Raw genomic sequence first — 24,092 nt, forward strand, 5'->3', positions numbered from 1 at the left:
AAAGATGGTGCCTTCCTCACAGAGAAGATGTGAGGGTCATCTGTTAAACTTAGCTCATCCAAATTTGTACGCACTGTGACCGTATGCCCCAGAAATTCTACACCCAGGTGAGCAGCCACCAGAGTTATACTTATGCACTCACCAAGAGCTATGCACAGGTTAATTACCCCTCATGGGAAGTGCATGGTACTAAAGAACTTCAGATTTTGGAGTTTTCTAGATTTTGAAATATTTTCATCAAACGTACTGGTTGTGCATCCTCACTCTGAAAATAAAAAGTCGGAAATCTCCAAAAATCTGAAACTCTTAGAGCATTCACACTCAAAAAGTGTAGAATTCCAGAGCATTTTGGATTTTAGATTAGGAATGCTTAACCTATGACTAGTCTGTTTATAGCTGCAGTGTTGTTTGCAATACCACCAAACCAGACACTACCCAAATGGCCACCAAAAGTGGAATGGATAAGAAGACTGTGGCACATTCACATGATGAGATGCCATTCAGCACTGGGAACTGGCTCTCCAGAACCAAGCCACAGTACTGTGTTGAGGCAGAGGCCAGATGCGGAGCAATTCATGCTGCAGGATCCATTTATAAAATGGACGAAAACAAGCTGAAGTAATCTTTCCTGTTAGAGGTTCCCTTTTGAGGGTGTTGGGGTCTAGAAGGGGGCCTAGGGAGGGTTTTTGGGTGCTGGTAATGTCTGCAGACTCATCTCTCTGATGGTTACACTGCTATATTCAGTTTCTGAAAACTTGATCAGGCTCTACACTTGGCATATTGCAGCTTTCTGTATGTATGTTTTAAACACCCTACTCGATGCCTGGAACATAGTGAGGTTACTTATTAGCATCATTACTACACAGCTCTCATTTACCAGCCAAGCCCTATGTCTGTGTCTAGACTCAGAGGGAGAATGAAGGAGGAGAGTAAGAGGCGAAATAAAAAAAGGGAAGTGGAGAACAGACCCTTAGTGCCTCATCCATGATCCCCTCTTGCTAGAGTCCTTGCCCTCGTGTGAACCCCTGCCCCGAGTGTGGGTTTGATCCATGACTGCTTCTAACCAACAGAATACAACTAGGTGACGGAATGGAGATGATTATGTCACATAAGAGGACAGCACTCATCTTATAGGACTCTGGCTCTTACAGGACTCCTGGCTTTCTGTGAGGAAGCAAGTGGCCACACTGGGAAACCCCATGTGACAAGAACTGAGTAGCCTCCAGATGACCAAGGCTCTTGGGCATTGGCCTCAGAGAACTGGATTCTGCCCACAACCACGTGAGCAGAGACGTGGACGCTTCCCCAGTTGAGCTTTCAGATGAGAACACAGACCAGCCAACCCTGGACGACAGGCTTCTGAGACCCTCCACAAGGGATTCCTGACCTCTGGAAACTTTGGGATAACAAATGTGTGCTACTTGACACCACTAAGTCTGTAGCAATCTTAACAGCAGCCAATGCCTCATATAAGGAGAAGGCCACACAGCCAAGCACAGGGTGGATGCAAGAGATGTCTAACCATTTAAATTAAAATTGTGCTCCTAAATTTCAAAGTATTCCCACTCACAATGGCCCTGTGTTCTGGAATTTGCTCCCTTGGTCCCTGGGCTCCATCCTGCAGAAGAGTGAAGCCTGGAGTCAGCCATCACTGAGGCCATGGAGCTAGACGACCAGGGTTGACTTACAGCTCTGCACCACTTGCCCTCAGGCTTTTCCCTCACTCTTCAGAGTCGCCACTTCTTCTGTGACTAAGGGGGTGGTGCTCTTTTGCTGGCACAAGATACATAACAGAAACTAGGGCTCTTCCTTTCTGAAAAAAAAACCAAAAAAATGATTTGTTACTCCACTCAAAAACAGACGGATCAAACAGAATGAGAGGCCTTTGGAATATTCTGGGACCACATGATGCACCTGAAATGAAAGCCATCACAAAAAGAGAATGGGTAAGATTCTCTTCCATTGAAGACACCGAACGTGCCTCCGTGTGAGGGCCCCAAAGTTGGGAGCTTCCATTCTGTGCACACACACACACACCTCTACAGTCAACTACCAGCTCACACATACAGATCAATATAGCAGGGCAAGAGGGAAGGAAGCAGGCAGGGCACTTTGCCAAAGGCAGAGATCTGTGTGGGCTGTTGTGCAGTATTTCTGGTCCAATAAATCAATCTGCTTGAAAGAGCTCCTCCAACTCTGTGACTGTAATTGGAACTACCTTCCTCAGAGGCTGTTTGTTGTATACAAGGTCAAAAGACAAGCACTGGTTTTCAGAGTCAAACACAGTTGCTCTTCACAGGCCTCCAGGGAAAGCTATGTGCTGCCTGGAGGACCCGCTGAACACATCAGTCTGCAGGCTGCTGAGAGGCTGGAGAAGTGGGATGTGTTAGCCTCTGATTTTTCTCCTTGTTGGATTTTCTAAAACTCATTTCAACATTCTCTCTTGAATGCCTCCCCTAAAACCAGCATCTCCATTAATTTGTTTTTGGTTGACTCTCAATGTAGCAAATACCAGCCCCCCCCAAAAAAAATACTAATAATGATCACTGTTTCATGAGGCCCTGATTTTGTGTACCAGATACACATGTCACATGCATTACTTCACTTAAATCTGCACGACCCCAGGTTCTTAACCATGGGTCTTCATTGTACAGATGAGTATAAAGCATAATGGTGTCACACAGTGTGTCCATAGTCACCGAGCTGACAGGTGATATAGTTAAGATTTGAACCTTGGGCTGGGGTTGTGGCTCAGTGGTAGAGCACTTGCCTAGCACGTGTGAGGCACTGGGTTCAATCCCTAGCACCACATAAAAAAACGAAATAAACAAAATAAAGGTATTTTTAAAAAATAAAGATTTAAACCTTGGTCTTTCTGATATCAAAAGTCATGGTCTAAGCAGGAAGCTATAGTCCGGATCCAATGAGGACACAGCTGGTTTGTGGCATTAAGTCCCATGATTGCTCACCACCTTCTGTGAAGGGTGGTCCACGAATCCGAAACTATGGTCCTGGGCCCCAGCGTTTACAGTCTAGTGGGGAAGACGAGGCACCCATGTGAGAATCATGAACAGCTCCAGGGCCCTGGCTGTTCACACACACTGGAGAGACAGGGAAGGAGGGCGGGCTGCCTGTGAACTGCGAAGCTGGAGGTAGTTCTCACAGCAGAGAAGGTGGAGCTGGAGGGAGCCTAGGAGGGCGAGTTGGTGAGTGTGAGGGGCGAGGGCGTTGGTGCTCTGCCAACTCCGCTGGGGCAGGGACCCCGGTGATAAAAACAAGGAGGTGGGAATGGGCACACAGCAGGTGGGGTCAGGAGCTCACAGTGGGATGGAGGAGGATGTGTGAAGAGCAACAGCAGAACCAGGACTGGCCACGGTGCACTTCCCGAGCACCTGGCACCTGGCTGAAGGCAGGCTTCGTCTCCGGCCAACGTGGGGTTTGGGGGGATGTTGGAGATTTTACACATGGCCAATCCCTTGACCAGTTTAAGTGGCTACTCGTGGTCAGACTACTGAGTGTGAGTGGCCAAGAGGCGAACTCCTGGCACCCACCCTGGCTCTCCCAAGAACCCAAATGAGCTCTCCAGAGGTGGAAGTGACTTAGGAATGGGACCTTGTCATCAGGACACTAGAGCAAGGTCTTCAGCACATCACACCCCACTGTCTGTCCTGGCCAGGAGCCCAACGTAGGGATGTCACCAGGAGGCCAGCATGGTCCACTGTCATCCCTATACAAGAGCCCTGCCCCTCTACTATAATTCATTTCTCCCCCATGAATTACAGTAGAGGGGGTAGAGAGAGAAGAGGGGAGGGGAGGGGAGGGAGGATAGTAGAGGATAGGAAAGGCAGCAGAATACAACAGACACTAGTATGGCAATATGTAAATCAATGGAAGTGTAACCGATGTGATTCTGCAATCTGTATACGGGGTAAAAATGGGAGTTCATAACCCACTTGAATCAAAGTGTGAAATATGATATATCGAGAGCGTTGTAATGTTTTGAACAACCAACAATAAAAAAAAAGAGCCCTGCCCCCAGCAGCCTCAATGCAAATGCAGTTTGCCTCTGCCAAACAACAGGTGAGAGACCCTGGCCATGGGGCCTGGATTTGGGAAGCTGTAATTGCAGCTCCTGGGAGCTTTTAAAGGTGTCTGCAAAATCTTGAAAGTAACAAACCCTGGGGCAACAGACATCTCTCCACCAGAGCCTTCTTGGGGACTGCGAGAATGACCTGCATTTTGTCAAGGGCTGGGAGCAGATGGGAACCCAGGGGCTGGGTTTGTACTAGAAAAGTCAGAGACTCATCTGCACTCTGCAGAAACTGGGGCAGCCCATATTTGGAGTTGGGAAGAAGTTTAATAATAGTATGCAGAGTTCCTCGGACAGGGATGGCCTAAAGAGGAACTGGTTATTAGGAGGGGGAAAAAGCTAGCACTGTTTTTATACTAACCCTCCTCCGTCTATAAGGAGAAAACCTCTCTTCTGTCTAGGGCAACGTCTTGATGTGAGTCACCCCAAGACTCAGCTTCCAACCTCTGTCCCTCAGCCCAGGAAGTGGGGACATAATGGTGCAGTCAGGTGTGAATTATAGGAGCCCATCAGGACAGGAAGCAGGGTGAGTTATAACAGTGGAGTGAATTCATTCCACCATAGTGGGATTAGCAGGTAAATACATAGTGGTCCCAACACTAACACTAACTGGAATGCTATGTCTGTCCCCTGCCAGGGAACAGAAAAAGCTCTGGGCCGAGCAGGAATCAGGTCACAATATGGTCACCTACCCACTATTAAGGACAATTCCTCCAAAAAAAAAAAAAAAGATATGGTAGAAATTCTCCTGTGTTAAACAGATACATAAGTTAGGAGAAGGAGATGGTATGCAAAGGGAAACCTGCCTCCTGCTGATGTTCTGCAGCCTCTTATGGTGGCTGGCATGCTCTGTCCCCAAGAGCTACCTCAACAGTGGGCTTGGGGTCACCCAGGGTTTGAGGTAAATTGGGAGCAATGAATTCTAAGGATGGACCCGTGAGGAGCTTCCATCCCAGGCGGGGTTCATGTTGGTTTTATTTTTAAATGGTCAACCTCTGGTAGGTTGGTTTGTTTGGGCTTTTTAAGGCTCTGTGCCTTTCTGGTTTGAAAGTGACCTCTGCTCAGGTGAGTGGAGTCCTGGGCTCCCTGGGACTGATCCAGAGGAGCTGATCCAGGGGGAGAGACCAGGGCTTGAGGTGAGCCGTGTGGAGGAGGCGAGAAGGCCTGAATTTCAGTTCAGGTCCTGACCATCACCAGGGTGGACAGCAATATGTCACCGCGTTCTTCCGAGGACTAAGTTAAATTAAGTCAAAAGCAAAAACCCTTCACTCAGGGTCTGACCCACTGAAGATACACATGCAAAAAAGGGAAGCTCTTTTGCCTCCATCCTCTCCTTCCTATGACCCCGCAGAGCCTGGTAAGACCACCCACCGTGGACACATCCCAAGGAAGCCGTCCTGGAAATCTTCCCAAGGCAGGGAGAGCTGCCTACCCTTCAGGGACATCTGAGCAGGGACCTTGGGAGATGCTTCTTGAGGCTGATTCCTAGGTCAAGGTGGAAGCTGTGGGGTGGGGTAGAGAGTGAGGAGCACTCCAAGTCCTTTAACCAGCAGTTCCTAAACTTTTTGACTAGGCCCATCACGTGGGATCAAAGGACACCAACATCCCTCCACCTCCCCGCACCCCGTTCCACTTCTCTCCTGAATATGGGAATTGGGTGGAGTGGGGCTGAGAATTGCAGGGGAATCAAAGGAAGATGTTGCCCTAAACCTGTTGATCACGCAATTCACATGACTCACTTTCTATGTATGCTGAAGGAGAAGAGCCTGCCACTGGGCACTGATTTACATGATAGGTGAATTCCCTCTGATGGCAAAAATAACCCTACTCATTTTATTATGCTAACCTTGATCGTAAGGTGAGAGTGATTTGAATAGTTCAAATCCACAGGTAAGCAAGCCATCGTTGTGATGCCCCTGTTAATAGAGTAACAAAACATGGCAGTCACCCTAGGATTTTCCCTGTCTTAGCACTGATGCTCTGGATCCTGGCAAATCCTTCAGCCCTGGGAAAACTGAGACAAATGGTCACCCTGCCATACCAGCAGCCTGTAAGTGGGTTATGTATCTATTTCCTTTATCAATAGGGACACATGAAAGATTAATTATTGAGCAGTGATTCATTTACATATCACATCTAAGTACTGGACAATCTTACAGACCAAAAACGCTCTAGAAGTAAACACTCATTATTACCCACTCTAAGACAGACCAAAAACTTTCATCAGGCTACATGGATAATGAGGGCCCAGGACCAATGGTAATTTATAAATAAAAATATGAGTAACAGCAACCAAAACCCACAGCAGCTCAAAACAACTGCCAAAGAGCCCATTAAAAAGAAAAAAAAAAATCCGCCTATGTAAAGTATAGTGTAGAAAAAATAAATCTGAGTCCTCAGTAAACTCTGGGAACTGCATTTTTAATTTATGAATAGCAAATTCTTGTGGGTTGCTGGCTAGAAGCCCTTCATTGTACATAAGAGGAAGAGTCCGTGGAACACGTGTGAGCCACCTGTAGGAACTACACAGTTTCCCAGTGTAGCCTGGGAAAATATTCCTGATGGAAGAACAGCATGCTATGAATAATACCACGGGAAAGATTTGGGTCCTGGGGTCAGTTTCTAGTTGTCAGAATGATGCTCAGTTCCAAGGCCAACATCTTGAAGGTCACTGCTTTAGTTTGGTTAATAAATTAGAAAACTGAGTCCAGAGAAGTCAAGTGACTTTTCTAAAGTTATAGTTATCATGGTCCCACTCCCGCCCCCACCCCCACCACTGCTTCCAGGAGAAAAAAAAAAAAAAACTTTCTGAGGTGCTGGGCATGGTGGCATGCAGTTCTAGTCCCAGAGGGTCGGGAGGCTGAGGCAGGTGGATCTCAAGTTGGAGGCCAGCCTGCGGAACTGAGTGAGTACCTGTCTCAAAATAATAAGCTTTAAAAAGGGTCAGGGATATAACTCAGTGGTGGAGCACTTGCTGGGTGTGTACAAGGCCCTGGATTCAAGCTGCAATACCACTAAATAAATAAATAGAACAAAAAGAAAGAAAAGACTTTCTGAGGGCTCTGGAAGTGTGTTAGGGAAATTTATAGGATTTTCAGATATTTAATCTGTTCGATTTAGTTAATCCCTCCAGATACACCTGAAGTAGCAAAAGAGGCTTTCTACTGTAGTCCTGCTACAGGTTGAATTGTGACCCCCCAAATGGAAATTTTAGTCCCTAGTACCTAGGAATGTGACCTTACTGGGAAATAAGGCCGTTGTCAGGTAATCATCAATCAGATGGACTCATGAGAGTGGACCCTACCCATATGACTGGTGTCCTAAAAAAATGGAAATTGGGACAGAGGCATACACACAGGTGTGCACACACACACACCCACCCTGCCAGGCGGAGACAGAGAAGATGGCCACTGACAATAGAGGCACAAGCTGAGGTCACCAGAAATGGAAAAGGCAGGAGGGACCTTCCCCTAGAGGTTTCAGAGGAAACATGGCCCAAGTGACACTGGACTTTGACTTATGGCTTTCAGAACTGGAAGAGAATACATTTTTGTTGTTTTAAGCACCCCCCACCCCCCCCCCGCCCCGCAAGATGGGCCCTTTGTTACAAAGCCCAGGGAACCAATGCAGGGCCTCAGTGGCTAGCAGCTCTCTGGGCTGGAGTCCCCCTCTTCCAGTCTCTACACCCAGCTGGGAACAGAGAGAGGCTTCAGGGGAGGAGCAGCCCTCTCCACACCTCTCCAGGTGTCCCTCCTGTCCCCGTTGCAGCAGCATCAGGGAGCTGAGGGTCTCCCTTCCCTTTCCTGAGAGGACTCCCAGGTTGAGCCCAAAGCCGGGGACATGGTGTCCGCTCCTGTGTGATGCACCAGCAGAGCCTCTGGGAGCCTGGCTGACACCCCCTTCTCAGCGAAGTGCTGGAAAGATGCAGGCCTGCTCCTGGTCAAGTGCCTCTGCAGGGCCACTTGACATTGGGCAAGGACAAGGGCTTCCCTGAGCCAGGTTGCCCTTCACTGCTTTGTTCTGGACAAAAGTGAAGAGCTCATCAGATTCTAGGGGAAGGGGCTGCCTCTGTGAAGCGGAGCAGGTCGTCCATCACATGGCTTTCTCCTCTTAACATCTGCTTTTGCAGCATAGAGACCAGGTCGGTCTGTGATCTGACCGCCCATGAACTTCCACCCAGAGGACAGGACGGTGCTTATAAATATTCATCAGCTACACAGTACCATCACAATCGAATAAAGTAAGTGAGCTGACATGTCTATCCTCATATTAAAATGTCAGGACAGAAAACACCAAGACAGTATCTCTCCAGGGTAGAATTATGCATGTTATTTTATTTTACTTTGGTTGATCTTTTTTCTAATATTGCTACAATAAAGAAGGACTGATGTAATAGAAACCAGCAAAAGAAAAAAAAATTACCCAAGGTTGTATCTCTTGAGCACGAATGTTATCGATATTTTGATACCTGATGGTTAAATAAAAACATCTAGAGAGACCTGACTACATATGAACATAGCATTTACCCTCAGCCCAGAAAGAAAGAAAGATGGCTTTTTCCTGTGAGACACTTTTGTCCCCTGGTTTTGATCATCCTGGGCTGACAATTCCGTGGTTTCACTTATATTCATAACAAGCATTCTCCATATTATTCTAACCCTCCATTCAAAATAAGTCATTTAATATACACACCATAGCCCGTTAGGCATATATGACTTTCCATACTTAAAAAGTCCTTATAATGGTACATTTTAGCTTTAAAATTGAAATTTTAAAAATAGCCAATTTATATTTTACTTCTCACATCAAAATTTAGAGGGCCATGCAGTTTACAAGGTGTGTTACTTTTTATCCCATTGATTTATTTTGATTGATGAGCAATGGTTGTCTTTGTAATCCTCTGTAGTGAATATCTGCAGTTATGTCTTAGCACAGTATTCTCTTCTCTTCTTCAAAGTACAGCTTTTGAAATGGCTTCAACATTTAACGTCCCAGGACCCAGGTGATTTGTCCTCATGGAACCCCAACTTCCCTTCTGCTGGAGCTGAAAGAGGGTTTTGAAGGAACCTGTTTGGAGTCACAGTCCTCCTAACAAGTCTGACCCATAAAGTTCACTGTGCGTGGCCCAAGAAAGAGGGGGTGGGTGGTTTATGACCTCCAGGTCCCCACGACTCCTGCTGACACTCAGGACAGGACTCAGCTGGAGTCCCAGGCAGTGGCTTCACTCGGGTGTGGATTTAGACTTGTTTTGCCCCAAACCAGTCATGTCAGGGCCAAGCATTGTTCTTCTTATTTTTCAATTTGCCACCAGCCTTGCTGGTTTGAGAGTGGTTTTGAATATCAATTGATATTGAGTAGAATAAACCTATTTTTGCCATCAGGTTTCTATTTTCCTAAACTACCAATGCTCTTTTCAACTTGACTCCTGCCCTCTCTTCATCTGTAGCACATCCCTCCTTTCTGTAAGGAGGGAAAATAGATGGCCTATCCAGGAACTCCTCATCCCTCGCTGGTGGCCAACGTCACCAGATGATCACTGTATTCTTTCTGGAAAAATCTGAACACAGCATTGATTGGTGCTGGCCCCTGAGATAGAAAACAATAGTCCCTGGACTCAATTATGTTTAATATATCTTTTAACTCTAATATTCTGTGACCTGTTGTCCAAATCATTCCATTTTCATCTTTTTAATTTAAAATCTGAATTATGTATGAGTGCAAACAGGACCTAAGAAGGTCTTGCGATTGCTAACAAAAGAATCCTGGTAGGAGGAGCTGAACATTCCAGTACTGACCAGTGTGGGGCAGAAACAGCCTGGAAGGTGGGATCCAGGGACAGCAACACATAGAGGATCAATCCAAACCAGGTGGAAACAGAGTCACTTCCTTAACCGCACTGAGCTAAAGATTTTCATCAATCTTTGGGTGAGGAGTGACTGGGAATTAATCCCAGTCAAAATCCCACTGTGTATCTTTAGTTCACAGCATATAATTATGCTTAAGTTTATAGTAAACTGTATATGATTCTCTCTGTAGAGTGGGTTTAGACAGTCTCACAAGTCTGCTATTGTCTTTAGAAGCTTATGGCAAAAACCTCACTGGCTATCATTATAATTATAAATTTGTACTGGAAATTCTCCCAGGGAACTTGGGGAAAAAAGATTGCTATTCCCCCAGTGAGAAGGCAGGTAAATAAGATGCCTTCCAGAATGTTGCTTTAATAATGCTTAGTTTTGACTGGGGGTGCTGTATGTTACAGCAGCATAGGAGGACTTGTCCTTGCAGCCATTCATTCATTTCCCAAGCATATACTGATACTGAGAGACTACTATGTGGCAAGTACAGTGCGTGCTAGGTGGTGGGGGGGAGGCAGGGGCAGAGCAGAGAATAACATGAAGTCCCTAACTTTGAGAAGACTCCGGAAAGCAAATAAGCAATGAAGATATGTGGGACTAGGCCTGGAGCAATCACTGAAGGATGTGGATGAGGAGGATCATGAGAAATTAGTAAAGGACTGGTGTAGTCCACACCCACATTGTTCCAGGTCCCCGGGTTCCATTTCAAACATTTGGAATAAAAAGATAAGGGGGCCACTTTTCCCATTTTGTGCTCCAGCACCATAAATAAGACAAATGGCGAGATTCTGGAGGATTTGGGTTGATTTGGACGTCAAGGTGTTGGATGGCAAGTGTGCTGTAGCAGGTACAGATGGTTGGGAGTGGGGCACATGATCCAGGAGAGGAATCCACATGCACTGGGATCAGGGGGTGATGGAGTATTGGGGAGCCATGTCTGCATTGCCATGAAGCAAGGAGAAGCAGGGGGTAGAGGGGTGCATTTCATCAATTCCCCTTCCCCGTGCACTGCCACCCTGTGCAAGGGCAGAGGAAAGTTTGGAGACAGCCCACCCTGCAAGTGCTCAGTCTCAAGAGGCTTAATTGCTAGGAAGGGCTGAGCCATTGGGCTATCAGTAAAGAAGACAAAACTTAGACAGGACCAGTCAGGGCCTTGAAGACTACTGGTTGAATTTATAGTTCTTCCCATGCACCAGTTGGCCTTAAGGTGTGTGAAGGGATGTGGGGGAGCCTCGTTTCTTCCCAAGGCTTTAAGTGAAGAATAGTCCAGATGACTGCATTGCCCGGACTCCAAACCTGCGCTCCTGTTACCAACATTGGCCTCTGGCCTCTATTTCCTTTGTTCTCTTTCTTCTCTATCGTTCTTTTAATGGGAAGTAGGCAGTAGAAAGGAAAGAGCCCTGGATTGAAGCCCAAATTCTGCTAGATTCCAGTCTCTGCTGCCTCGGAGCTGAGGAATATCCGATGAGCCAATTAACCTTTCTGAAAACTCCATCTCTTCACCAGGAAGCATGGAAAACAAGAATGTCACCTGTGTGTTGTCATCTGTGCGTTGTAAGGATTACATAAGAAAACACGCAGAGGCTCTGGGGTAGGACGTGACGTGTGGACCTTTCTCTCATTTTCTTTCGTTCAGTTCTAGTCCCTGGCCATCTCCCTGCTTGTTCCTCCACCTCCCACTCCTCCTTCTCAATTTCTCTCCTCTCCTCTTTCATCTTCTGTGTCCCCTTCCTCTGCTAAAGCCAAGCCCGTCTTCCACCTCCTAGTCCCCATCCCTCACCAGATCCCCTCCGTCCCTCCCCTTCACCCTCTTGCTCTCATCAGTAGCCAGCACACGGGTGACATTCAGGGCAAGGCCGCAACTCAACAATTAATGGTGAGTTATATACACATGGGACACTTTTAGTGGTGCTTTGATGGACAGATCATGAGGTACAGGTCAATTAAAAATAGCTCCTAAGACCAGTAAGACCAAGGAAGGAATTCATAAAGCTGAGGGCAGCTGTTTATCTGGGGGAAGAAGACGGAACTAGAGAGGGATCTCTGAGCCTCCCTTGGCCTGTAAAGGGGCATTGTTCTAGTTTCTTTGTGAAGAAAAAAAAAAAAAAAAGGACAGGCCCAGAAATACGCTCTTCAAAGAAGAGTAAACATGGGGCACCTGGGCCCCAAGCGAGAAAACCATCCCCTTTCATTTGGGGATAAAGAGGGCACTGAGTTTGTGACCAGGCTGAGGGTGGGTTGAGGTGAAGTCGGAAACCCCGGCTACATCAGGCTGGCTCCAAGTCAGCTGGCGAGTTCGGGGCTGAACAAGCCTCCCCTGTTGTGCATCTGCCCCAAGCTGTGTGTGCAAAGAAGGGTCACCGGGGCCATGCACAGGCCACTGAGCCTTCCCCAGAGAGACCTGTTGGTCCCTGGGCTGTGATCAAGCCTCAGGATGTCAACAGGCAGCTCTAAGCCCAGGGCCTGGCTCTGGCTTAAAACGTGGAGCAAAGCCCAAAGCCAGACTGGACGGGGTCCTAGCACCTTGGTTGCTGTGAGCATATTGTGCTCGGTGCTCTCCACCTCCACCGGCTTCTGCCCGCATCCCTTTCCACTGAACTTGAAAACAGCATTTTTATGGGGGCGAGGATGATAATTAACCATTGACTCACCCCCACCCCACTTCCAGCAGGCTTTCAGGCAGGAGCCTTTTCTGCCAGCCCCCAGAGGTTCTGATGGGGAGGGGGCTCCTCCTCCTGTGTTCTCAGCCAGAATTTCACTCGGATAACTCTTCCTAGATGATATTTAAAGTCCTTTTGATCTCTAATAGTCCATGACTAATGGCATTTGTTTTTAGATACAGTCAAGCGCCTGGAGTCCACGTTACTTGGGGTGGTTCAGAGGAGAAGAGAGGCAGGTATTATCCATTTTTGTCTGAATTTCTCACCCAGAAAACTGAGAAGTTTTGTTAGTCTGGTCTAGAATCCTCCCAAATACAAATATGCTGGCCACTATGAGTAAACAAACAAGCAAACACCCAGAAGACTCTGAAAACAATAGATACAGAGGAAAGTAAGGACTGCTTAACATAAAATTCAGAATTACCTTTGGAAGGAAGAAGGGGTATTCAGCTAGTGAGGGCTTACAAGAGAAGCTAAAGTACTGGCGATGATCTGGTTTTTGAGCTGGCTGGTAGGCACTAGGTGTTTATTTTATTATGATTTGTTTGGATTGGACATACACTTTTAAATGCATGATATATTTTTATCTGCATAGGCACATATGCACGCATACACACAGAAATTATCAGGTCAAGTGAGAGAAATAATAGACTGGGCACGAAGCACAATGTTTTGCACTTTTAAGATCAAGTATTTTCCTCCAGAGCCTCCCCCATCTACTTACTAGTTTAACAGTCCGTTTCCTACACGAATCTGTCACTTCCAGGGTTGTGTGGTGGTAAAAACCCGACTCGGAGATGCAAGAGCCTCTCTGCTGCTCATTAGTTATACCACATTTTATTTATGTTGGTATTATTGTATTCCCATCTGTAAAACAGGGATAGCAATCTCCTACATTAAATGGTTGGCTCAGGGTAAAAGGGGATGAGGAACGCCAATGTTCTAGAAAGTTCTGTATTTTATCAGTGACTTCCCACATGGGTATGAACACCAACTCCAAGGATCCCATGATGTGCTTTTGTGACACTTGTGCATTCTTCAAGCCTCCTTATGTCCCAGTTTACCTCAAAGCTTTGGTATTGGAGTCATCAGACCAAGGTTGATATTTTTCTTCTGATCAAGCTGGGGAGCTTCTTTCTCAACAAAAGCTTTGTCTTCTGCAGCTCCTGGCTGTGAGAGAAGGGAACTTCTTCTCTGAATATTGTTTCCACATCTTTTGTTCCTAAGTGAAAGGTCAACCCGGGGCCTAGAGTCCCCAGAAACCAGACATTTGTGACTTTTCTGGGTGACACCCTGATCCCTTTGGAAGATGCTCGTCTCAGGCTCTCCATGCTTTCAAACCCCTTAGGAAAGCACATAGTGATGGTCGTGACCTTAAGAACCACTTCCCAGGGCTCCAAAGACACCTGCCATCCCAATGGACTTAATTTACTCCCAAGAAGCTCTGGGACATGGGGGGCAAAGACTCAGCCCACCCAAGGTCACCCAGCCAGGAATGGTAGTCAACTTAAAAACCCTGGTTCAGCAGTCCTCAGAGTCTTTCTCCTTCCCAACTGCTGTATAATGGCTGCCGGACGTGCACGCCAGGGCTGGGCCTCCTCTACTCTGCTCTCCGTGCCACCTCCACCTGATCTCTCCCCACCCCGAAGGTACTAGGGACTGAAACCAGGGTCCCCCTGTCTCTGAGCTATATCCCCAGGTCTTGCTAAGTTGCCCAGACTGACCTTGAACTTGCAATCCTCCTGCCTCAGCCTCTGGGGCAGCTAGGATTATAGCCGTGTGCCACCGCACCCAGCTAGCCTGGTCATTTTAAAAATGAGCTTTCTTAAGACACTCAGAAACACATACAAAGGTGTCACCAGCATTAGTTTGCAGAAGATCCAGCTGCAGGACTTGGGTTGTAGATGCCTATAGCAAACAGGCCCAGCGGGATCTGTGTGGCTCAGTAATCCTTGTTGCTAAAGCACATCTCTAAGGCAATGAGCCGAAATTCAAAATATAACCCAATACATTTTTATTTGCATTTTATAGTTTATTTTGAATAGCTGAGCTCCTTAATAGTTCTCCAAAATATATTATTTTCTTTTAAAAACACACTTCAAAATATTTCACAGCATCGAATATGATTTTATTACATCTTGGACTCAAAATGCTTTCTAAAATTAATGTCTAATCTTATGACTCAAGACTATTAGAAAATAAGTCTAGTTACACATTCAAAAATTACATTACTGGACACTTTCATGCGTACTCATTCCAAAAAGAGGTGTCATCCACCTCTCCCTCTCTTCCCCTGCTAGATTTCAAAAACAGAAACTAACTAGCTGATGGGCCAAGAGACAAGGGCAATATTTTTGGCCCTTAAAGAAAATTAAAACCATTTTAAAACAATTGGTTCCTTGTACCTTTTGGAGAGGGAGAGATTTTGAGAAATAGCTGAGTCTTTTTCGCTATTTTAGCATTGGCCATTCAAAACAGCTACCGTTTTTCTCTTTTAAAACACACGTACCAAACCATAGGACCAGGGGTTGGGGCTCTGTGCTGTAGTCACCTCCATCCCACCTCCTAACCCCTGAGCATGTTATGTTTCTAGGGAGGACCAACATACTGAAAACCCAGTTCACCTAGCAAAGCTTCAGGCAGACACAGAAAAGCAAATGGATCCAAGGCAGAGTGCCTCGTTTATTTTGCTGCATTTAGCTACTTCCTGGACCCATGTGGCTGACAAGTGCCTCCAGGACACAAGCTTTGGCTTAGAGAGATGCCTGCATCTCCGGTGGCCTTCCACAGAGGCAGGCACACCAGCATCCTCGCTTACACAGGCTAATTGGTGAGCCTGGAGGCAGCAGCTGTCCTAGACCAGACACCTTCCTGCCTCCAGGTCTCCCTGCCTCCACTCAGACTCCACAGCATATACAGAACTTTCTGGAATGCCCACACTTCTTTTCCCAGCTTAAATCACTCTGATGGCAACAAAGGGAGACGATCAGATGTTATGAACCTCCTGAAGTAGTCTTAGGAGAAAAAAAAAAAAAGTGAAGAATCAAACCTGAATCAGATGACATCTGTAGTTCAAACTCCCAATCTACAGGAAATAGATAGAGCGGCGTGTTAAATGATACCGTGAACACACATCCCCCAAAATCCAGACTGTGTGAATGGCAGAACAAATGACCAGGTTTCTTCAACAACAACAACAACAAAATGACAAGGAGAGAGAGAGAGAAGAGAGAGAGATGGGCAGCTATGAATTAAAAGGGATTTTAAAAAGCAATGTTTGGGTTTCATATGGATTCTAAATCAAATGAACCAACTGTTTTTTTTTTTTTTTTTTAAGTCATGAGACAATTAGGGAAATGTGAATACTTTTTGCTGGATATTTGGAAACACACCTACTATTTCCAGTTGGAATTATAAGACACCTAAGATCTGCATCAAAGTAGGGGTGATAAAGAGGTGAAGACAGCTGAGACTGGCTCTGGTTTGATCACCTTTGACAGTGAGACCCTGATGGGTCTCCCATGGTCTCCATCAGCAGTGAAGGCTCTGGATCTCATTGAAACCCTGATGAAATATACATTGGACACTTGCTCACCATTGGAGTCACAGATCCTTGACTCCCCCGGCCCAACCTTGACCTTGACCTTCAGATTCAGGTAGGAGTCAATGCCCTTTGTGTCTAGGCCAGCCATCTCCCCAGCCCGTCCTCACTGCCTGCCACAGGCTCTGCCCAGACCTGCTCCTCCATGCCCCTCCCATGAGGTCCCCTCTGTCTGAAGACCTTTTCTCTGTTCACATCAAATCCCAGCTCCTTCTACAGTTCTCCCTAGACAGCTGCACACCCACAGTCCTGGCTCCTGGCTCCAGGCTCCAAAGAGTGAGTCTCCTCCCCATCCCCCATGCCCCCCTCTAGCATGCTGCTCGTTCGCCATCCTGGGGTGGCCCACACCTACCACAAGCCTGGCTCACAGGTCTGCTCCTGATGCACCACGAGCTCAGGCTCCCATGAGGCCAGTTCTCTGCTTTCTCTGCTGAGCTGGTAGCTTTATACACAGCCCAATAAATGTTGGTTAAAATGAATTCAGTGGAAAATTTAAAGCCCCAGGGTCAGGGGAGAGCTAATGGGATCTCACAGCTCAAATGCCAATATTACCAATATGTCAGAACAAGGGAATAAAACGCTGAGCTCACCACAGCCAAGTCTTTGGTCACATTTGTCAGAACAGGAATCTGTGCCCTGGGGGAGCAGGGCTGGAGGCGGGGCCTCTGACAGGTTGATGACCTGCATGGCCTCAGCCCACAGGAACTTCGTCCTTGACCTGAGCTGAAAAGTGGAGGCTACCAGAGGAGGCCCCTTGACTCCCACATCTGGTATTTCATCTTCTCGTGACAGCCCCAGAGTATGTGTCTGTGGGGTTGGGGGTGCAGGTCCCCTAGGGAGAGAGGCAAAGCTATTGCTCCTGAAGATGTGAGCTGGCCTGCACACACCGCACACCTACACACACCGCACACCTACACACACCTCCACACACACCTTCTGGGCTCGTGGGCTGCACACTTTCCCAGGGTGAAGCCTCCTCAATGGAGGAGCCGGCCCTCGTTGTGAATCAGCACAACCTCCCTGGAGATGGAGGAAATGGATATCCAGGAGGGAGTCGAGGCTTCTGGGACGGCTAAAGCAGGATGGGGAAGAAGGGCACAAAAAGAAAGAGTCCCGCCAGGAGAGCTGGGCAAATGTTACATACAGGGCGGAAGCCACCAAGGCCCCCCGGAGGGTGTAGGCAGTGTCAGGAACAGATGGGGCCAGGGCCAGGGCCTGAAGAGGCTGCTCAGTCCTCTGCACACCCACCTCGGCATTTTCCTGGCACTTGGTATTTCCTTTAAGGGGTTTGGCCTTTCCTGTTTTGTAAAAGGCACCAAAGGCACCCTTGGACTTGACAAAATGAGAGTAAGAGAAAGGGGAACGAGGCAGTGCTTTTTTTTTTTTTTTTTTTTTTTTTTTTTTTTTTTTTTGCCTTGATGTCTAAGTGACAATGTCAGGGACAGTCTAGGCAGCTGTGAACTTGATTCTATCTACCTCTCATCTTGGTGGCCCTTCATGCACTGGAAAAGAAAAGCTTATGGAGGCATCTTGAATGTGACCCTGGGCACGTCACTTGCTCTCGCAGGTGACCTTCATTATCATCCTCCAAGCGGGGGCAACACCGTTCCCAGTTTATGGTTGAGACTGGCATAGTTTGCTGGAGAAGGCAAGGACCCTGTCCATGGAGGTGCGGTTGGTAGGCAGTGGCTCTGGGCTCAGAGGCCAGGCCTGACTTGCTGAAAGCCCTGGGCCTGGTCAACCGTCTCCCTAGAGGACCTGTGGCTTCTTTCTTTGAGGTCGTGGGGCTCCAGCCTTCTCCCAGCAGCATACTGGTATCTGGAATCATCCCATTGGCTCCCACCACTAACAGTAATGCAGCCTAATTAGACATCTGCCCTGCTCTCAAGTGAAAATTCTTACCATATAATATGGTATCATCAGGGGAAACTGGGCCCACTCCAGCAGGGGAGGGTGGGGTCACCCACCACTGCCACTTGGCCCCCATCTGCTGTCTCTCTTCTGCTCTGCTCCTCTTCAGACAATGAGGCCATCACCAGCAAAAAAAATTCTTTAAGAAGCTTATCCATTCTGGAAGTGGCACTTCCCCCGCAGGGCTTCTGTGTCCCTGGGTGATATTTCTGCTTCTAAACCCCCCATTTCCTCTTCCATCAGCAGCTTCTTAGAGGCCACCCCTAAATTGGGTTCTAGTTTTGGTCATGCCCGTGTTTGTTGACAGATCTGGAAATTGCTCCCATTAACTTCTTATTAGCTCCTCAATGGCTTGGTTTCAACTTGCCCCACTTTGTCGGTCCGTGTTCCCCGCTCTTCCTTCCTATGACCTCCGCCTCTCTCGTGGCACCGTGGCAATGTTAACAAACATTCGAGAGGGCAATACGATTTTCAAAACCTGGCTGTTCCCAGGGAATCCTCCCAGCCACCCCAGGAAGGAGGTTTTGTTATTACCACCCCTATTTCTCAACCAGGGAAACTGAGGTTCAGAGACTCCCCCAGGTTTCCCGCTGGTGAGGAGCATGGTGGGAAGCACAGGGCAGGCACCTGCAGTGTCGAGATGCCTGCTCCTTTCATCAGTCATCGCCAGCAAATGCCAAGAGAGATGTGAGATGCAATCCTACCCCGTGGAACTTGTTGTAGACTTGTACAGATCTGCCAAACTGAATTCCTGAAGCATTGCTCCTTGTACATCGCCACCTCCGCAGTGGGAGGGCCTGCAAGGGTAGACTTTTGGCCAACTGTTTGTTACTTGTGAAAAGGAGGAGTATCTTCCTTCTTTAGCCTACATTTCTGGGCTCCAGTTCTTCTCTTCTTTGCAGGGGACAAATGGGAGAAGAAATGGGGCCACAGCCCCTCTATATGCTTGTCTGTAGCCAAAGTTCTCCTCTAATGGGGGTGTCCTCTTACAGTTGCCTGCAATTCTGCTCTGCCCTTTCCTCCAACCATAGCAAAATCTGGAGGTGTCTCCTGTGCAGACAGCAGACCCCCTGACCTTTGCAAGCTGCCACAGACAAGTCCATCTTCAAACACTTCATCTCAGATCCAAATGGACGCTTCTTGTGTGATCTGACTTGCTTGTGAACACCTTTGAGTAACGTGGCTCCACCTGACACCTCTCCACTCCTTCCTAAGCCTATATGCTTCTCTTGGCTGCCTGTACTTCCTGGAATCTCACCCTGGCTCTTAGCACCCTGGTTTGGCATGGTGTGTTTGGCTATGAGATAGAGACACCAGGACTACTGATCAAGCTCTCTGCCACTTACCAACTGAGACACGGTGAGAAATGAGACCATCTGGAGTTCATCTTCTGAGGTGTGAAGTGGAGACAGTTATGGACCCTATTTGGTAGAACAAGATCACACTCAGTATTGTACCTGGAACACCCTAAGGACCCAATAAAAGGAGCGACTGTATTCTGTGTAGTGGCAGGATATGCTCACAGTGGTGGCTACACAGATCTACAGATGTTAGGAAATGGCCCAGGACACACACTGACCCAGTGTCCATGTCCTGGTTCTGATTTTGCACTGGAGTTGTACCGTTAGCCATTGGTGAGGCATACAAGGGACATCTTGATCATTGCCGTTTTCTGCAAATCTGATAAACTCTTCATAACTGATGGCTTCTCTCTGGATTTGGACAGACATGGGCATTTTCTCATTCTCACTGGGAGAGATTCCCACGGCTCACACTACATCTTTTAAGACATGACTTTCATGGGGGGTTGTACTCCTGAGCTCAGTCCCTCCCCACAAGTCACAGCCTGTGGCCACCAACAACAACCAAACTCCTCTGCTACCTTCCAGGGCCAGGCCTGTAGACGCAGGGAGAGCTGTGGTTACTCGGTAAATAACATGATGGCATGGGACTCTCCCTGAGTGACTTTCCTCTTCCCTGAATCTTGCTGAAGGCGTCGAGACACACAGTGCATGTGTGCTGGAACGTGTGCACAGGAAGGGGCAGTCCGATGCATGTAGCTGCTGCGAGTCTCAGTCTCCTCTGAACACCACAGCAGTGATGCTGTTCAGAACAGGCTCCTTGGATGCCTCCCTCAATTTCCCATCAACTCCTCCACTCTGTAAAGAACTTTCTACTTGCAGGAGATTTTGCCTCCAAGATATCAAACCTGCCTGCTGTATTTCATGCCTTCTGATTCTAACCGGGTCTGAGAAAGGACCATAGACTGTAAACAACAATAGCACATTGGACCTGAAGGAAGATTCTCTTGAACAGTGAAAAAAGGAGCTTATTTGAACTCATCACGGGCAGACTTATGCATTCATGGTATGGACTTATGGATTCATCCCACCCTATCCAGGCTGTAAACTTGAATCCTTAGTTAACAGTGAAACTCTCCTCTCAGGAACATAAAATCCCCAGACTCTTCGCCACCCCAAGCCACTTGTGGGTCTCATCCCTGGGGCAGGTTCCCTCACAAGGCACAAGGTGAGCAAGGGATCCTGGCTTGCTGGCCGCTCACTGTTGCTGTCTTTGACAATTTCTTTCTCTCCCACTCGGAACATCACTTGAGAATACAAGTGAGATGATGTTTACTGGAGGAATTATGTCCAATATGTTTCCTTTTTGTTTTTCCTCTTTCCTTCACAGCATGATTTCTTTACCTTGGAAACAAATTAGTTGTAACACCTCACACCTGATCATGGCCCTGCCCAGGAGCGCCAACCCCCGACATTCTCCCTGCGGGGTGTATCGCATTTTTTAAAGTCAAATGCAAGGATGTTTGAGACTGTGGTCAGGATTTCTGGTGCAGTCGCTTAGTGTGGCTCCGGGCAGAATGTCACTAATTTTGAAATGTTGTTTGTCGGTGGAGCAAGATGACTGCCGTTTAGTGAGATGGGGCTCTGGGAGGTAGCTTGATGTGGCCATTCATGCAGCCATTACTTATGCATAACTTCTCTCCCTTCTTTTTTTATGGCTGCAACATTTTATAGTTACATGTTAATCACATTTCCTGCTTCCTTCTCCCCTAAGCTCAGGCCAGGCAGTGATATGTTTTTAAAGTCTCCTCTCAGCACGAGGCAAGGAGGCCGGAATGCTTAACTGACAGCAGCGTACAGACTTTCCCTTCTGTTCTCCTGGAGAATGTGGCTTGTTTGAGGTCAGGATACAGGAAGTGTCTGTGTTGGCCCAACCTGCAGGGTCCCCCGGGAGCCATATTTCAGCGGCAAGAAAAATGTAGACCTGTCCCTCTTAGTTGCAAGTCCAGATGTGCACACACTGGAGGGGCTGCACGCTGAGAAGTGCTCCAGGCGAACACCCAGGGCAGCTGCTCTTCAGAAGCAAGGCCTGTAATTTGGCCCTTCTCCTGCTGTTTGTCTGGAACTGACGTTGCCAGTCAGGATGTTTGGAGATAAGCTCTAAATCTCTGCCTGCCGCTGATTGGATCTAAAGGGCTGGCAACTTTGGCTCATGGGACTTGCAGGTAGGTTGGCTCCTCTGTGGGGGACCTCCAGCTTCCCTTCCCAGAGAAGTCTCAGGATGTGAATTATGGCCCCCGAGGACCCATTGTTAATTGGAATTTTGCATGTGGAATTGTCACCTGTGTCTGCCAGTCCCAGGAGGGCAGAAGGACTCAAATGTTCATCAGACTGGTTGATTCCCTTAGCTGTGATCCCAAAATTCCATGGAGAAGAGCATAGACTTTGTTCTTGGATGTGACACAGGAGACTTAGGAGATGCTGGTGCTGGCAGGAGATCAGTGTTCTGCTACCAACTGAAAGGTAACTGAAAAACAAGTGGGACCTTCAAGTTCAATGTCCAGAGGAAGAGGCCTTCATGGGGGATGGGGTTTACCTTAAGGCTGTTACTGTTTGTTGGTTGGTTTATTTCAAGTGATCACACAGAGAGAGATAGTCTTGCCTCCTTAAAACCTACATTTCGTAGGTGTCTTACTGTGCTGCAGACACCCCAAACTTCTCATTTGATTCTTATAGTAGCTGTCAGGCTCTGAGAGCAGAAATAACCTGTCCGAGCCTCCTCGGTCAGTCAGAAGCAGAATGGACCTTCAAAGCATGTCTCCTCCTGCTAGAGGGGGTCTTGATCTGCAGGTGCTGCCATAGCAGAACACCATCACTTTCTCACAGTTCTGGAGGCTAGATGAGCCAGCTCCTGGCATGGGCTGCCCTCGTGGCTAACAGAGGCTGCCTCTCCCTGTGTACTCACATGGCCTTTCCTTAGTGTGTGCTTGGGAGAAAGGGAGAGAGAGAGAGATGTCTCTTCTTATAAGGACACAATGCTACCAGGTTAGGTCCCCACACTTATGACCTCACTTTACCTTAATTACTTCCTTACAGCCCCCCTTTCTACACACAGCCACACTGAGGGTAGGGTTTCAGTGAACTGGTATGGGGCGAGGCAGAGACAAAAGTGCGGTCCTTAACGGAGGGCTACCAATTCCTACTCCCCATATGCATCTTGAGGTCATGCATGAAGAGCCCCTAGCAACTAGTGTCTTCCCTACACCAAAGAACACCCTACTGAAGACTGGGGTGATGAGCTGAGGGCTAACCCTAGGCCATGTGTCCAGGGAGAAGCCTAGGTCTGACTGAAGGAGCATGTAGGTCAGGAGTTGTTCTGAGATGGGTGCTGAACATGACTGAGGTCCCCTGAGGGGGCCCTGGACCGAGAATGGAAAGGATCTTTAAGGAAGCGAAATGGCAGAGCTTTCCAACTCCTCCCTCTCCTTTTCCTACCCACTTCGCATTCATACTTATTGATTTATTTTGGACTTTGCCTCCAGAACCCTGCAGGTTATGGTTAAATGGGATCATGAGACCATCTACCTTGTGCAACACCATAGTTCTTCAGTCTGCGTACAATATTAGCACCACGAATTCATCCCATCTCTTCTTGAATAACTTCCCCCCCCTCAAGAAACTCATCTCCTCCTGAGGCAGCCTATTTTATTTTTAAAATATCTTTGACTGACATAAACCCCGGCTTCTTTAGGTCCCAGTTCCACATTCTGGGGTAACACAAATGGAGTCAGTCCTTTAGAAGACATTGAGAATGAATCTTCTCTCCCTGCTCAAAATTCACAGAGTCCCTTATCTGTTATTCATGCCCAGTGTTCCCTTCCACATTTCAGTCTCTAAGGAGCTAGTCACTTTCTAAGATACAGCTTATTTCTAAACCAGCAGCAAATTCTAGTTAAACAGATTGTACCCACCAGAACTAGGCCCATATCAACTGCTCCTGACATTGCTTTTTCTTCTGAGTCATAAATCTACCATCCATTTCCTCTAAACCACTGAATGAGCATTTCTTTGTGCCAAGACTCCTCAAGGTACAAGGAATATAGTTCTGAGTACCACGGACAGTTCCTGATCTCATAGGGCTTATAGTCTAATGGAAGAGGTGGGTATTGAACAGGCAAACAAATATGAATACCAAGTAGGAAATGCTATGAAATAATAGCATTTCACAATCCGTCTGCAGCTCTGAAGTCTAGTGAGAACTTATTTTAAACAAGACAATATCCAATTATGGAACGGATAATCTTGTATGCAAGTATAATTTTTCAAGAAATAAGATTTTTAGGGCTTTGTGTTCTCTGAGGCACACAAGGACCTTGTAAAGCAAATTAGATGTGCATTATTTTGACTATTAAGCCTGTTTTGCAAATGAGGAAACTGAGAATCCCCCCAGTGAACATGGGGAACACTGTTCTCTGACATCAGCAGTCTGTTCACAGAGCCTTGCTGTGCAAATTAACGAGATTGCCGGTGGCTTGTCCTTGTTTCCCAGGCCTGCTCTAGTTCCGTCACCAGCAGTGATGTCTGCTGGTGTGTAACATATGTACGCTCTTTGTGGTTTGAAAAACATACCTTGCAACTTACTGTCATCTCCCACCTCCTAGGAAGGACCCTACC

This window comes from Ictidomys tridecemlineatus, chromosome 1 (genome assembly GCF_052094955.1).
Source record: "Ictidomys tridecemlineatus isolate mIctTri1 chromosome 1, mIctTri1.hap1, whole genome shotgun sequence".
Classification (NCBI taxonomy): domain Eukaryota; kingdom Metazoa; phylum Chordata; class Mammalia; order Rodentia; family Sciuridae; genus Ictidomys; species Ictidomys tridecemlineatus.